Below are 14,681 nucleotides of genomic sequence, written 5' to 3'. Positions count from 1 at the left end.
GTGGGGTACCACAGGGCTCTGTCCTGGGACCTGTATTGTTCAACATCTTTATCAATGATTTAGATGAAGGAATTGAGGGTAAACTGATTAAATTTGCTGATGACACAAAGCTAGGAGGGATAGCTAATACTAGAGAAGAGAGAGAGAGGATTCAAAAAGACCTAAATAAACTGGAGCAGTGGGCAGCAACCAACAGAATGGTTTTTAACAGGGAAAAATGCAAAGTACTACATCTGGGCAATAAAAATGAAAAAAGCATATACAGAATGGGAGGAATAGAGCTAAGCAAGAGTACATGTGAAAAAGACTTAGGTATACTAATAGATCATAGACTGAACATGAGTCAACAATGTGATGCAGCAGCAAAAAAGGCAAATACAATTCTGGGATGTATTAACAGAAGCATACAGTCTAGATCACGTGAAGTCATTATTGGCCTTTTCTCCTCTTTGGTCAGACCTCATCTGGAATACTGTGTACAGTTTTGGGCACCACATTTTAAAAAAGACATAGACAAACTGGAGCAAGTTCAGAGAAGAGCGACCAGAATGGTGACTGGTCTGCAAACCATGTCCTATGAGGAACGGTTGCAGGATTTGGGAATGTTTAGCTTGCAAAAAAGAAGACTGAGAGGAGACTTAATAGCTGTCTACAAATATGTCAAGGGCTGTCACCTTGTAGAAGGATCATCTTTATTCTTATTTGCACAAGGAAAGACTAGAAGCAATGGGATGAAACTAAATGGGAGGAGACACAGATTAGATATTAGAAAAAACTTTTTGACAGTTAGGGTGATCAATGAGTGGAACAGGCTGCCACGAGAGGTGGTGAGATCCCCTTCAATGGACGTCTTCAAACAAAGGCTGGACAGACATCTGTCTGAGATGATTTAGTGAATCCTGCTTTGAGCAGGGGGTTGGACCAGATGACCCAGGAGGTCCCTTCCAACTCTACCATTCTATGATTCTATGATTCTACACGGTTCTTCTTCTTGAACCATGGCAGAAAGTGCTGTTTGAGAAACTCCACATACATTATGGAGTTCATCTTTACCCCTTCAGGGATCCTAAAGGGGCGGACAATCTCACTCCCCATGATTCCAGCCCAAAACATTACTCCACCTCCTCCTTGTTGGCGCCGTAGCCGTGTTTGCATGGGGTGTCCATCAACTAGCCATCCTCCACTCCATCCATCTGGACCATCGAGCGTTGCACAGCACTCATCGGTGAACAAAACAGTTTTGAAGTCAGTCTTCATGTATTGTTTGGCCCACTGGAGCCGTTTCTGCTTGTGTACAGTGGATTGAGGAGGTCGACAGGATGGCTTACGCACAGCTGCAAACCTCTGAAGGACCCTGCATCTTCTTGTTCGGGGGACGTTGGAGGCACCAGCAGCTTCAAAAACTTGTCTGCTGCTATGACAAGGCTTTTTTGTCGCTGCTCTTTTAACCTGACGTAATTGCCTGTAGGAAAGAGTGCTCAATTTTCCCTTATCAGCACGCACACGTGTGTACTGTGAATCAGCTACATACTTCTTGATTGTGCGATGATCAGGATGAAGTGTCTTGGCAATGTTGATTGTAGTCATGCCTTGACCTAAACACTCCACAATTTGTTGCTTCTCAGCAGCCGACACATCCTTTTTCTTTCCCATTTTGGCAGAAAATGTAGGCTGCTTAATAATGTGGGACAGCCTTTTTAAGTAGTCTAGCCTTTCATTGGACATACCTGCCAAACTAATTAGCACAGGTTTCTGCAATTGCTTACAGTGATATAAAGAGTAGTGTTGAGCCACCCCTGTAGTGTTCGGGTTCGGTTCGCTTCGTCGAACACCGGGATGTTCGAGGAACTGTTCGTCGAACACCTTAGAACACCGTCGAACACCGTTAAAACCAATGGCAGGCAAACAAAAACACATAGAAACACATAGAAAACACCTTCAAAGGTGTCCAAAAGCTGACAAACTGCTCAGAAGACGCTTTCTTTAAAAAAGCCGGCCGGCATTTCAGCAGCGGCATACACCGGTACCCGACAATTTAGACAATAAGGAATAGAGCCTCACACATAGATTAGATAGATAGAAACATGTCAGTCACATATATATGAAGTACAGTGACAGTGTTGCTTACTGTACTTGTCATTTAGTGTAAAGGATTTATTAAAAAATATAATAGTGTTTTCATGCACTGTCTCTTTAAAAAAGCCGGCCGGCAATTCAGCATCTGTACCCGACAATTTATAACAGACAGAATAGAGCTTCACACATAGATTAGATAGATAGAAACATGTCAGTCACATATATATGAAGTACAGTGACAGTGTTGCTTACTGTACTTGTCATTTAGTGTAAAGGATTTATTAAAAAAAATAATAGTGTTTTCATGCACCGTCTCTTTAAAAAAGCCTGCCGGCAATTCAGCATCTGTACCCAACAATTTATAACAGACAGAATAGAGCTTCACACATAGATTAGATAGATAGAAACATGTCAGTCACATATATATGAAGTACAGTGATAGTGTTGGTTACTGTACTTGTCATTTAGTATTAAAATAAAGTATTTATTATTAAAAAAAATTGGCGTGGGGTTCCCCTTAATTTTAGTCTCTAGCGGAGGTTAAGCAGACAGCTGGGGCAGATGTTTGAAGCCTGGGAAGGGGGTAATACCCACAGAGCTTCCCAGGCTACTAATATCAGCCCCCAGCTGAATACATAGCCTTTACTAGCTATTAAAATGGGGACACCCCCAAAAAAATGACGTGGGGTCCCCCCTAATTTAATAGCTAGCAAAGGCTAGGCAGACAGCTGGGGGCTGATATTAATAGCCCAGGAAGGGAGCCATGAATATTGGCCCCCTCCCAGGCTAGAAACACCAGCCGTCAGCCGCCCCAGAAATGGCGCATTCATAGGATGCGCCAATTCTGGCACTTAGCCTCGCTCTTCCACGCTGCCCTGTAGCGGTGGCAGGGGGTAATAGGGCTGGGGTTGATGTCAGCTTATAATGCCAGCTGACATCAAGCCCAGGTTAGTAATGGAGAGGGGTCTATAAGACACCCCCATTACTAACCCCATAGTCAAAGTTAAAAAAAAACACAAACACCCAGAATAAAGTCCTTTAATTGAAATAAAGACACAATCCTTTATTGTTCTAAATTAAACCATACTTACCATCACGCCCATTCCAGCTGAAGCCAACGATCTCCTGCAATAAAAGAAAAATAATAAAGCAACATCATCCTTACCTTTCCATGGTTCCCACGACAGCTTCAGCTCTGCTACATCGAGATGACAGGCTGGACCGCAGCAGAACGCCGCCATCCAGCCTGTCATCCCGCAGACACTGAGAAGCGCATGCATGCTTGCGCTCTGCAGTGTCTGGCTGTGACGGCATAAAGATGAGACGAGTTCATGTCCAATGAACTCGGCGCACCTCATGCACGTCACTGACAGCGTGGGAAAATTCTCACGCTGAAGCGCTGAGTGCAGGAGAATTCTCCCACGCTGTCAGTGACGTGCATAAGGTGAGCTCATGTCCAATGAACTCAGCTCACCTCCTGCACGTCACTGACAGCGTGGGAGAATTCTCCTGCACTCAGCGCTTCAGCGTGAGAATTCTCCCACGCTGAAGCGCTGAGTGCAGGAGAATTTTCCCACGCTGTCAGTGACGTGCATAAGGTGAGCTCATGTCCAATGAACTCAGCTCACCTCCTGCACGTCACTGACAGCGTTGGAGAATTCTCCTGCACTCAGCGCTTCAGTGTGAGAATTCTCCCACGCTGAAGGGCTGAGTGCAGGAGAATTTTCCCACGCTGTCAGTGACGTGCATGAGGTGAGCCGAGTTCATTGGACATTAACTCGGCTCATCTGGATGCCCTCACAGAGAGACTTTGTGGAGCGCAAGCAAGATTGCGCTTCTCAGTGTCTGCGGGATGACAGGCTGGATGGCAGCGTTCTGCTGCGGTCCAGCCTGTCATCTCGATGTAGCAGAGCTGAAGCTGTCATGGGAACCATGGAAAGGTAAGGATGATGTTGCTTTATTATTTTTCTTTTATTTCAGGAGATCGTTGGCTTCAGCTGGAATGGGCGTGACGGTAAGTATGGTTTAATTTAGAACAATAAAGAATTGTGTGTTTATTTCAATTAAAGGACTTTATTCTGGGTGTTGTGTTTTTTTTAAATACTTTACTAGAAATTCATGGTGGTCATGTCTAATATTGGCGTGACCCCATGAATTTTGGGCTTAGGGCCAGCTGATAATGCCAAGCTGGCCCTAACCCCTTTATTACCCAGTGAGCCACCGCATCAGGGCCCTGGATGAGTTGGGTACAGCGCCAGAAGATGGCGCTTCTATGAACGCGCCATTTTCCGGGGTGGCTGCGGACTGCAATTTGCAGCGGGGGTGGCCCAGAAAGCTTGGGCCTCCCTGCGCTGCGGATTCCAGCCCCCAGCTGCCTAGTTGTACCTGGCTGGACACATAAACAGGGCGAAGCCCCAAGTCAATTTTCTTTAAATTATTTCATGAAATAATTAAGAAAAAAAGGGCTTCCCTATATTGTTGTGTCCGGCCAGGTACAAATAGACAGCTGGTGGTTGGGGGCAGCCCGTTCCTGCCTGCTGCACCTGACTGGACACAAATATAGTGCGAAACCCCACGTCAATTTTTTTTTAATTATTTCATGAATTTCCTGAAATAATTTAAAAAAATTGAAGTGGGGCTTCGCACTATATTTGTGTCCAGCCAGGTACAGCAGGCAGGAATGGGCTGCCCCCAACCACCAGCTGCCTATTTGTACCTGGCCGGACACAACAATATAGGGAAGGCCTTTTTTTCTTAATTATTTCATGAATTTCATGAAATAATTAAAAAAAATTGAAGTGGGGCTTCGCACTATATTTGTGTCCAGCCAGGTACAGCAGGCAGGAACGGGCTGCCCCAAACCACCAGCTGACTATTTGTACCTGGCCGGACACAACAATATAGGGAAGGACTTTTTTTCTTAATTATTTCATGAATTTCATGAAATAATTAAAAAAAAAATACGTGGGGCTTCGCCCTATTTTTGTGTCCAGCCAGGTACAACTAGGCAGCTGGGGGCTGGAATCTGAATCGCAGGGAGGCCCAAGCTTTCTGGGCCCCCCCCGCTGCAAATTGCAGTCCGCAGCCACCCTGGAAAATGGCGCGTTCATAGAAGCGCCATCTTCTGGCGCTGTACCCAACTCATCCAGGGCCCTGGTGCGGTGGCTCACTGGGTAATAAAGGGGTTAGGGCCAGCTTGGTATTATCAGCTGGCCCCAAGCCCAAAATTCATGGGGTCACGCCAGTATTAGACATGACCGCCATGAATTTCTAGTAAAGTATTTAAAAAAAACACAACACCCAGAATAAAGTCCTTTAATTGAAATAAACACACAATTCTTTATTGTTCTAAATTAAACTATACTTACCATCACGCCCATTCCAGCTGAAGCCAACGATCTCCTGCAATAAAAGAAAAATAATAAACCAACCTCATCCTTACCTTTCCATGGTTCCCACGACAGCTTCAGCTCTGCTACATCGAGATGACAGGCTGGACCGCAGCAGAACGCTGCCATCCAGCCTGTCATCCCGCAGACACTGAGAAGAGCAGGCATGCTTGCGCTCCTCAGTGTCTCGCTGTGACGGCATCCAGATGAGCCGAGGTCATGTCCAATGAACTCGGCTCACCTCATGCACGTCACTGACAGCGTGGGAAAATTCTCACGCTGAAGTGCTGAGTGCAGGAGAATTCTCCCACGCTGTCAGTGACGTGCATGAGGTGAGCTCATGTCCAATGAACTCAGCTCACCTCATGCACCTCACTGACAGCGTGGGAAAATTCTCCTGCACTCAGCGCTTCAGCGTGAGAATTCTCCCACGCTGTAAGTGACGTGCATGAGGTGAGCCGAGTTCATTGGACATGACCTCGGCTCATCTTTATGCCGTCACAGAGAGACAATGTGGAGCGCAAGCATGCCTGCGCTTCTCAGTGTCTGCGGGATGACAGGCTGGATGGCGGCGTTCTGCTGCGGTCCAGCCTGTCATCTCGATGTAGCAGAGCTGAAGCTGTCGTGGGAACCATGGAAAGGTAAGGATGAGGTTGCTTTATTATTTTATTTTTATTACAGGAGATCGTTGGCTTCAGCTGGAATGGGCGTGACGGTAAGTATGGTTTAATTTAGAACAATAAAGAATTGTGTCTTTATTTCAATTAAAGGACTTTATTCTGGGTGTTTGTGTTTTTTTTAACTTTGACTATGGGGTTAGTAATGGGGGTGTCTTATAGACGCCTCTCCATTACTAACCTGGGCTTGATGTCAGCTGGCATTATAAGCTGACATCAACCCCAGCCCTATTACCCCCTGCCACCGCTATAGGGCAGCGTGGAAGAGCGAGGCTAAGTGCCAGAATTGGCGCATCCTATGAATGCGCCATTTCTGGGGCGGCTGACGGCTGGTGTTTCTAGCCTGGGAGGGGGCCAATATTCATGGCTCCCTTCCTGGGCTATTAATATCAGCCCCCAGCTGTCTGCCTAGCCTTTGCTAGCTATTAAATTAGGGGGGACCCCACGTCATTTTTTTGGGGGGGTCCCCCATTTTAATAGCTAGTAAAGGCTATGTATTCAGCTGGGGGCTGATATTAGTAGCCTGGGAAGCTCCGTGGGTATTACCCCCTTCCCAGGCTTCAAACATCTGCCCCAGCTGTCTGCTTAACCTCCGCTAGAGCCTAAAATTAAGGGGAACCCCACGCCAATTTTTTTAATAATAAATCCTTTATTTTAATACTAAATGACAAGTACAGTAACCAACACTATCACTGTACTTCATATATATGTGACTGACATGTTTCTATCTATCTAATCTATGTGTGAAGCTCTATTCTGTCTGTTATAAATTGTCGGGTACAGATGCTGAATTGCCGGCCAGCTTTCTTAAAGAGACGGTGCATGAAAACACTATTATTTTTTTTAATAAATCCTTTACACTAAATGACAAGTACAGTAAGCAACACTGTCACTGTACTTCATATATATGTGACTGACATGTTTCTATCTATCTAATCTATGTGTGATTCTCTATTCCTTCTATTCTAAAGTGTCGGGTACCGCTGCTGAATTGCCGGCCGGCTTTTTTAAAGAGACGGTGCATGAAAACACTATTATTTTTTTTGATAAATCCTTTACGCTAAATGACAAGTACAGTAAGCAGCACTTTCACTGTACTTCGTATATATGTGGCTGACATGTTTATATCTATCTAATCTATGTGTGAAGCTCTATTCTTTCGGTTCTAAATTGTCGGGTACCGGTGTATGCCGCTGCTGAATTGCCGGCTTTTCATGTTTCACTGTTGGCACTGTTCCCATCGATTTGGGCAATCACTGTAATGCCACAACCTCCATGGCTGTGGCATTACAGTGAGTGGCAGACTATCCCTGCATGATTGGTGCTCTAAATAGCGGCAGACATGCAGGACACGCTTTTGGTGCACGAACAGTTATCGAACATAACCTCGAACAGCCGAATTTTTTGCAAATCGTTCGGGTTCGTCGAACAACTCGAACACCGCCCAAAACAGCTCGAATTTGAGATTGGCGAACAGTTCTAGTCGAACACCGCTCATCTCTAATAAAGAGCCCTGACACACATCACGATCAATGAGTTTAACTGACAAACAAAAAAATTCTTCCCTTATCACTCCTAAACACTTTTTGCATAATAATTAGGAACACAGTGTACATGTGCTTTTCCACAAAACACCTGTGGTTCACGTAGTGAATCTTACAGTTCTAACTTGCCAACCGTGGTCTGTATGGAGTTGTTCAATTAAGGGCCCAAAATTAAGATAACATAGATGGGAGTGGTCTCTATGAATACGAATTCCTAAGTATTTGATACCCTGTGAGGGCCAGGCAAAGGGAAAGTTGGACTGGATGGAATCCTGTATGGATTTGGGGAGGGAAACATCGAGGGCCTCAGACTTCGCTGCATTGATTTTAAAATTTGACCATGTAACAAAGTGATCTATTTCAGCCATAACAGCAGGGATGGATATATATGATTGAGTGATATATACTAGGACATCATCAGCAAATGCAGAGCACTTGTACTCGGTGCCTCCCACCTCAATCCACCTAATATTGGGGTTAAGGCGAATTGATGAGAGCAGGTGCTCCGTCACTAGGATGTATAAGAGAGGGGACAGAGGACATCCCTGCCTTGTCCCATTGGTGATTATGAAAGGTGATGAAAATGTTCTGACGCGCCCCTTGGGCCTTGGGACTCCCGGAGCCGGACCCTTTTTGGTGGATGCTGGGGGTTTTAGTCTCCGTGGCGGCGACCCAGTTCCATGGCTCAGGGCGGTCAAACCAGTGGGGGAACTATTTATGTGGTTTTGATGTTTAAATGTCCGACTACGCCACCCGTGGATTGCGGTCAGAGTGAACCGCCGCTGCAGGACAGACCGCTGAGGCTGGTGTTGTGGGTGCAGCAGAGCGTAGTATAACTCCCCACGGGAGGAGTATAGCCTCTGGGCAGTGTATGCGGAGGATGGGGGTGATGGTGCAGGGCAGCAGCAGTAACGACACGGAGTCAGTGATGCAGTCCAGGGCCTTTACTCACAGTTCTTATTATCCAGACCACTTCTGCAGGTAACGGCTGCCCACGTCGTGCTGTGCTCACCAGGTGAGGGGCTCGGCCAACTCCCAGATAACTTTGGAGCTCTTCACAGGACCCCCTTTGTGTGTTCTTTCTCTTGCCTTTCTTACTCCACCAGTGACCACGCTTTTGTCCAGCTGCCTCGGGCCTCCTCTTGGTAAACTTGGCACCAGTTTCCCTGACCCTATGTGGTGCCTTCCTAGCGGGTGTAGCGAGGGGCTGCGCCACATAAAATGTCACAGCCTCCGGTTTCTAGCTGAGGGTCGTTTCCCGGCTCCACTAGTTTCGGGGACCGGTCTCCCCCTTTGGCCTGACCCCTCCACGCAGGTGGATTCGGGCGTGCGGTGGCGACTCGCCCGTCCGCACCCCTGGGATCCCTTCGTTCCTCATTCCTGGAGCCTTCTCCGCTCCTCTTCCTTCCTTCTCCCTCTTCCAGGCCTGGGCCTCTGTTACTAGGCCCGCCTTCGGAGCAGAGCTCATGCAGAGCCCCTGCTCCCTGTCACTTCTGCTCAGACTTCTCTGCACTGAACTAAGATTGTGCCCACCTTTTATACTCCCTTCTCAATGCACCCAGGAACTGCTTCCTCCCTGCTCCTGCACTACAGGGTTCCCCTTCCTCGGTGTTCCCTCCCCCCACTCCAGCCAGGGACAGGGACTGTCGTGCCCATCTCAGGTGCATATTCGTCGCCCTGCCCCATGGCAATGTGGTGTAATGCATGCAGGTGTCGGGGTCCTGATCCACGCTCCATCCTTACCTGAGAGTGAGATATCACACCTCTGGGTGAGGTGCAATACCTCTGTAGCAACCGAGCCCTCGGGGTGCTACAGTTCCATTTATCTTCAGCCTAGGTGACGTATTGCGATACAGGGCCATGATTTTGGCTATAAAAGGGTACCCTAGACCCCTACCCCAAGCTTTTTAAGAGAATAATATATGGCGTGCCAGGAGACTCTATGGAATGCTTTCTCAGCATCCAACGAGAGTATCTAATTACAAATTTTTAACTGCATCTAGCCCAGGAAATACTTTGTGCCTAGTAGCAGTGTCTGCTAGTCTGCGGATTATCTCAGCTGTTAAGCAAGCTACACCACCTGTAGTTTGGACACTTAATTTTTTCAAAGGAAATGCTTCGGACCCCTGGGATACTCAGTGAAGAGCATCGGGAGGCACCCCAAGGCACAGGGGCTGGGACTGGCAGTAGGACGCCTTGCGGTGGACCGCCAAGCTCGATCCTCATAAAAGCTTTTTAACTGCAGCAGCTTTAGTGGACGCTACTGGAGCTGGAATTACTGCGGCTGCTGGCATGAGACTTGCCCTCCAATAGATCCTTGTAAAAGGATTTAAAGTGTACTCATTCAAATTAGAGAGACAATTTAAGTGAAAAAGCTTAGACCTGCCTCCACCGCAGGGGGGCTCGCTCGACCCACCAGCCGACAGGCACCAGTATTGGGAGAGGGGGGCTGGCCGTCAGGGTTCACCGCAGCTCTGGCACAAACCCGGCGACACGGAGGTCGTACGGACAGGAACGGACTGGCCGTGTCGGCTTCGCACTTTTTTGGTTTTAGAAGGGCTTGACATGCCTATATCTGTGTCTCCCCCTCCTTTTACTCCTCTACCTCTTTTCTTTTTGCATGACTACATTAGTATCTCAGTATATACTGTAGAATAAACAATTAGACAATCAGAAACTCAACTCTCCTAGAGGGACTAAAAAAAGTAAAAAGAAAAAAAAAATGTGTGTGTATATATACAGTACAGACCAAAAATTTGGACACACCTTCTCATTTAATGATTTTTCTGTATTTTCATGACTATGAAAATTGTACATTCACACTGAAGGTATCAAAACTATGAATTAAAAGCAAAAGGTGGCTACTTTGAAGAACCTAGAATATAAGACATATTTTCAGTTGTTTCACTCTTTTTTGTTAAGTATATAATTCCACATGTGTTAATTCATAGTTTTGATGCCTTCAGTGTGAATGTACAATTTTCATAGTCATGAAAATACAGAAAAATCTTTAAATATATATATGTATCCCATATTAAAAATAAAGAAATAGAAAATAAAAAATAAAAATACTTGGTATTTTGGCCTCAGTAAAAAATTGGTCTTTTAAAATATATAATTAATTAACTCATCTAGTAAATATCGTTAAGAAAAAAAATGCCAGAGCTGTGTTTTTTGTCACCACACCTCCTTAACATATGCAATAAAAAGCAATTGAATTGTCATGTGTATTCCAAGTTAGTATCAATAAAACCATCAACTTGTCATGTAAAAAACAAGCCCTTACACAGATCCTTCGACTGAAAAAAATGTTTCGGGTCATTGAAAACCCAAACCCCAAGTTATTTATTTATTTATTTTAACTTCAGATTTTTTTTTCTCCAATTAAAAAAAAAATATCTAAGTTTGGCATGGTCATGATAATACTGAACTGGAGAATTATGTTTCTGGGTCAGTTTTACAATACAATGAATACTTAATAAAAAAAACAACCAGTAGATTGATAGGTAAAATAGATGCTTCGTTAAAAACTATAATTTGTTCCATAAAAGCTGTTCCATGAGGTTTTTTTGATGGAAAAATAAAAAAGTTAAGTCTCTTAGAAGACGGGCAAGAAAAAATAAAATTGGAAAAACAAAAAAGTAGGGAGAAAAAAGCAAACGTAAATGCATAAACTATAAGAGGGAAAAATGCAAATCTAAAAACAAAAATTGGCTGCAGATTTTAGGGATTAAGTTGTAGGATAAAGTAATTATTTATACTATTAGCCTATGTTCCCACAATGAGCTTTTGGTAAGTTTTTGATGATGCAGATTTTCTGAAGCATTTCTGCACCTATTAAGTAGAACAGGTTGCATTTTTTTTTTACATACACAGCGTGAAAAACTCACCAAAAACTATGTGGGACTTATACTGTAAATAGGGAGTTATGTGGGGGCTCATACTGTATCTAGGGAGCTATGCGGGGCTCATACTGTATATAGGGGGCTATGTGTGGGCTCATACTGTATGTGCAGGGCTATATGGGGGCTCATACTATATGTAAGTGGGCTGTGTGGGGGCTCATACTGTATATGGAGAGCAATGTGGGGGCTCATACTGTAGGGAGCTATGTGGGGGCACATACTTTATATATGGGGCTGTATAAGGACTCATACTGTATATAGGAATCTATGTGAGGGCTCATACTGTATATAGGGAGCTATGTGGGGCTCATACTGTATATAGGGAGTTATGTGGGGCTTATACCGTATTTTGGGAGTTATTTGGGGGCTCATACTGTATATAGGAGGTTATGTAAGGGCTCATACTGTATCTAGGTAGCTATGTGGGGGCTCATACTGTATATTGGTGGCTATGTGAGGGCTCATACTGTATGTAGAAGACTTTGTGTGAGCTCATACTGTATGTATGGGGCTTTTTGGAGGCTCATAATGTATATAGGGGGGCTGTGTGGGGGCTCATATTGTATGTAGGGGCTATGTGGGGGTTCATACTTTATATAGGGGGATGTCAGCATATTTAATTCTCCTCAATAATAAGTGATACAATTAATATAAAAAAGTAATTATAATTAATATGTTAATATTAGTGTTGGTCAGAATTAATTTCAGCCTATTGGTGCCGCCTCCACAACAGTCACGGTCTTTCATGTGGCCCCTTGGGAAAATTATTCTCCCACACCTGCTCTATTTTGTATAGTGCTATGTTATGTATAGTGCTGTACATAAGGGAAAAATGTGCTAAGGGCGGTAAGTATAAGGCATTTGGTTAAATTTAGATTTATTAAAGAACTCTATGTGTTTATTTCATATAAATTATTTTATTCTGGGTGCTGGTGTTTTATTTCACTGTTTGACTATGGGGTTAGTAATGGGGGCGTCTTATAGATGCCTCTCCATTACTAAACCTGGGCTTTATGTCAGCTGACATTATAAGCGGACATCAACTCCAACCCTATAACCCCACGGCCACCGCTACAGGGCAAGTGGGAAGAGTGGAGGTTAAGTGTCAGAAATGGCTCATCTTATGGATGCGCCATTTCTGAGGCGGCTGAGGGCTGGTGTTTGTAGTCTGGGAGGGGGTCAATATCCATAGCTCCTTCTAGGCTATTAATATTAGCCTCCAGGTGTCTGCCTAGCCTTTGGGGGTTGTTAAAATAGGGGGACCTCACATCAATTTTTTTGGGGTCCCCCATGTTAATATTCAGTAAAGGCTAAGTATACAGCTGAGAGCTAATATTAATAGCTCTATGGGTATTTGTACCTGCTCTCGCCTGTATATATTTATTACCAAGTTCGCTTTCAGTAAAAACTTTATTTTCAAATGGTGGTCTCCCTCATTGAACTGTAAGACATCTGGTCCTGGAAAACCAGCAACATCGGTTACATGCAGCCTGCATGAGCATAACCCATTAGGACTTCCACATTCACGTAACGTACTGGGGTGCAAGACATGAGTACCACGCACACGGCTACCGCCTGCGCCATGTTATATCTAGAGATGAGCGTTGTTCGACTCGAACTGTTCGCCAATCTCAAATTCGAGCTGTTTTGGGCGGCGTTCGAGCCGTTCGGCGAACACGAACGATTTGAGAAAAATTCGGCTGTTCGAGGTTATGTTCGATAACTGTTCGTGCACCAAAATCATAACTGGATTTTTTCTCAGTAATGATGAAAATTAATGTTAATACGCAGTTTGAGTGTACAGCGGGGTGGGGGGAGGGGCAGGGGATGGATCTCTGCAGGTATAATGAAGATCTCCACTTTTTTTTCTCTTTCCCGCATTTACAGTGGGGAGGTGCAATCTGTCAGCCTATCAGCAGCGCACACACGGAGCGAAGTGCTTTTTTTCACACAAGCAAGGGCATGTGTCATTGGCAGTGTATGTCACATGTCCTTGCCCTATAAGACCAAGCCATTTTCCCCGTCGCCACCATTTTCACACTGCTGCAGCTGCGTGTTAGACGGCACCGCTGTTGCTGTGTGCGCTATACCTTGTTAATTTCAAGCCAATTTTCGCACAAATCTACAGATAGCTTGGGAGTAGGGAATAGTTGTGATTGCAGTCCTTTTAAGGACTAGGTTACAGCATTTCCTACGACTTTTATCAGGCAGGTCTGTGCTCTTAAATAGATAGATTGAGGGAGTAAAGACTAATTGTAATTGCAGTCCTTTTCAGGACTAGGTTACATCAGTTCCTATCAGTTTTTGCCAGGCAGGTCTGTGCCAGTGCTGTGCAAGTTTTTTTCACAGCATTTGGCTGAATCTAGCAAAGCTAATCCTTTTTGGCCTATTGCAGAGTGTGTTAGTCAGTGGAGTAGCCTATCTGTGTTGCAAGATATACCACCTGTGTATAGAATACCAATTTTTTTACTGCACCTAGTGAAGTAAAATCTTTTGGGCATAGCATCATTCTATTAGTCCATCTATACTGACCTCCATCAGGTTGCAAAATGAATATAATTTTTTCTGCATCTAGCTCTGAAAAAATATTTGGCCTTCTAGCAGTGTGTGGGACTTTCTCTATTAGTCCATCTATACTGACCTCCATCAGGTTGCAAATTCAAAATAATTTTTTGTCTGCATCTAGCTCTGAAAAAATATTTGGCCTTCTAGCAGTGTGTGGGACTTTCTCTAATAGTCCATCTATACTGACCTCCATCAGGCTGCAAGTTAAAAATAATTTTTATCTGCATCTACCTCTGAAAAAATATTTGGCCTTCTAGCTGTGTGTGGGACTTGTTCTATTAGTCCATCTATACTGACCTCCATCAGGTTGCAAACTGAATATAATTTTTTTCTGCATCTAGCTCTGAAAAAATATTTGGCCTTCTAGCAGTGTGTGGGACTTTCTCTATTAGTCCATCTATACTGACCTCCATCAGGTTGCAAATTAAAAATAATTTATATCTGCATCTAGCTCTGAAAAAATATTTGGCCTTCTAGCAGTGTGTGGGACTTTCTCTATTAGTCCATCTATACTGACCTCCATCA

The sequence above is a fragment of the Phyllobates terribilis genome, unplaced genomic scaffold (genome assembly GCF_046119375.1).
Source record: "Phyllobates terribilis strain yellow unplaced genomic scaffold, ASM4611937v1 Scaffold_8__6_contigs__length_399053987, whole genome shotgun sequence".
In the NCBI taxonomy this organism is placed as follows: Eukaryota; Metazoa; Chordata; class Amphibia; order Anura; family Dendrobatidae; genus Phyllobates; species Phyllobates terribilis.
This window is presented reverse-complemented; position numbering follows the sequence as displayed.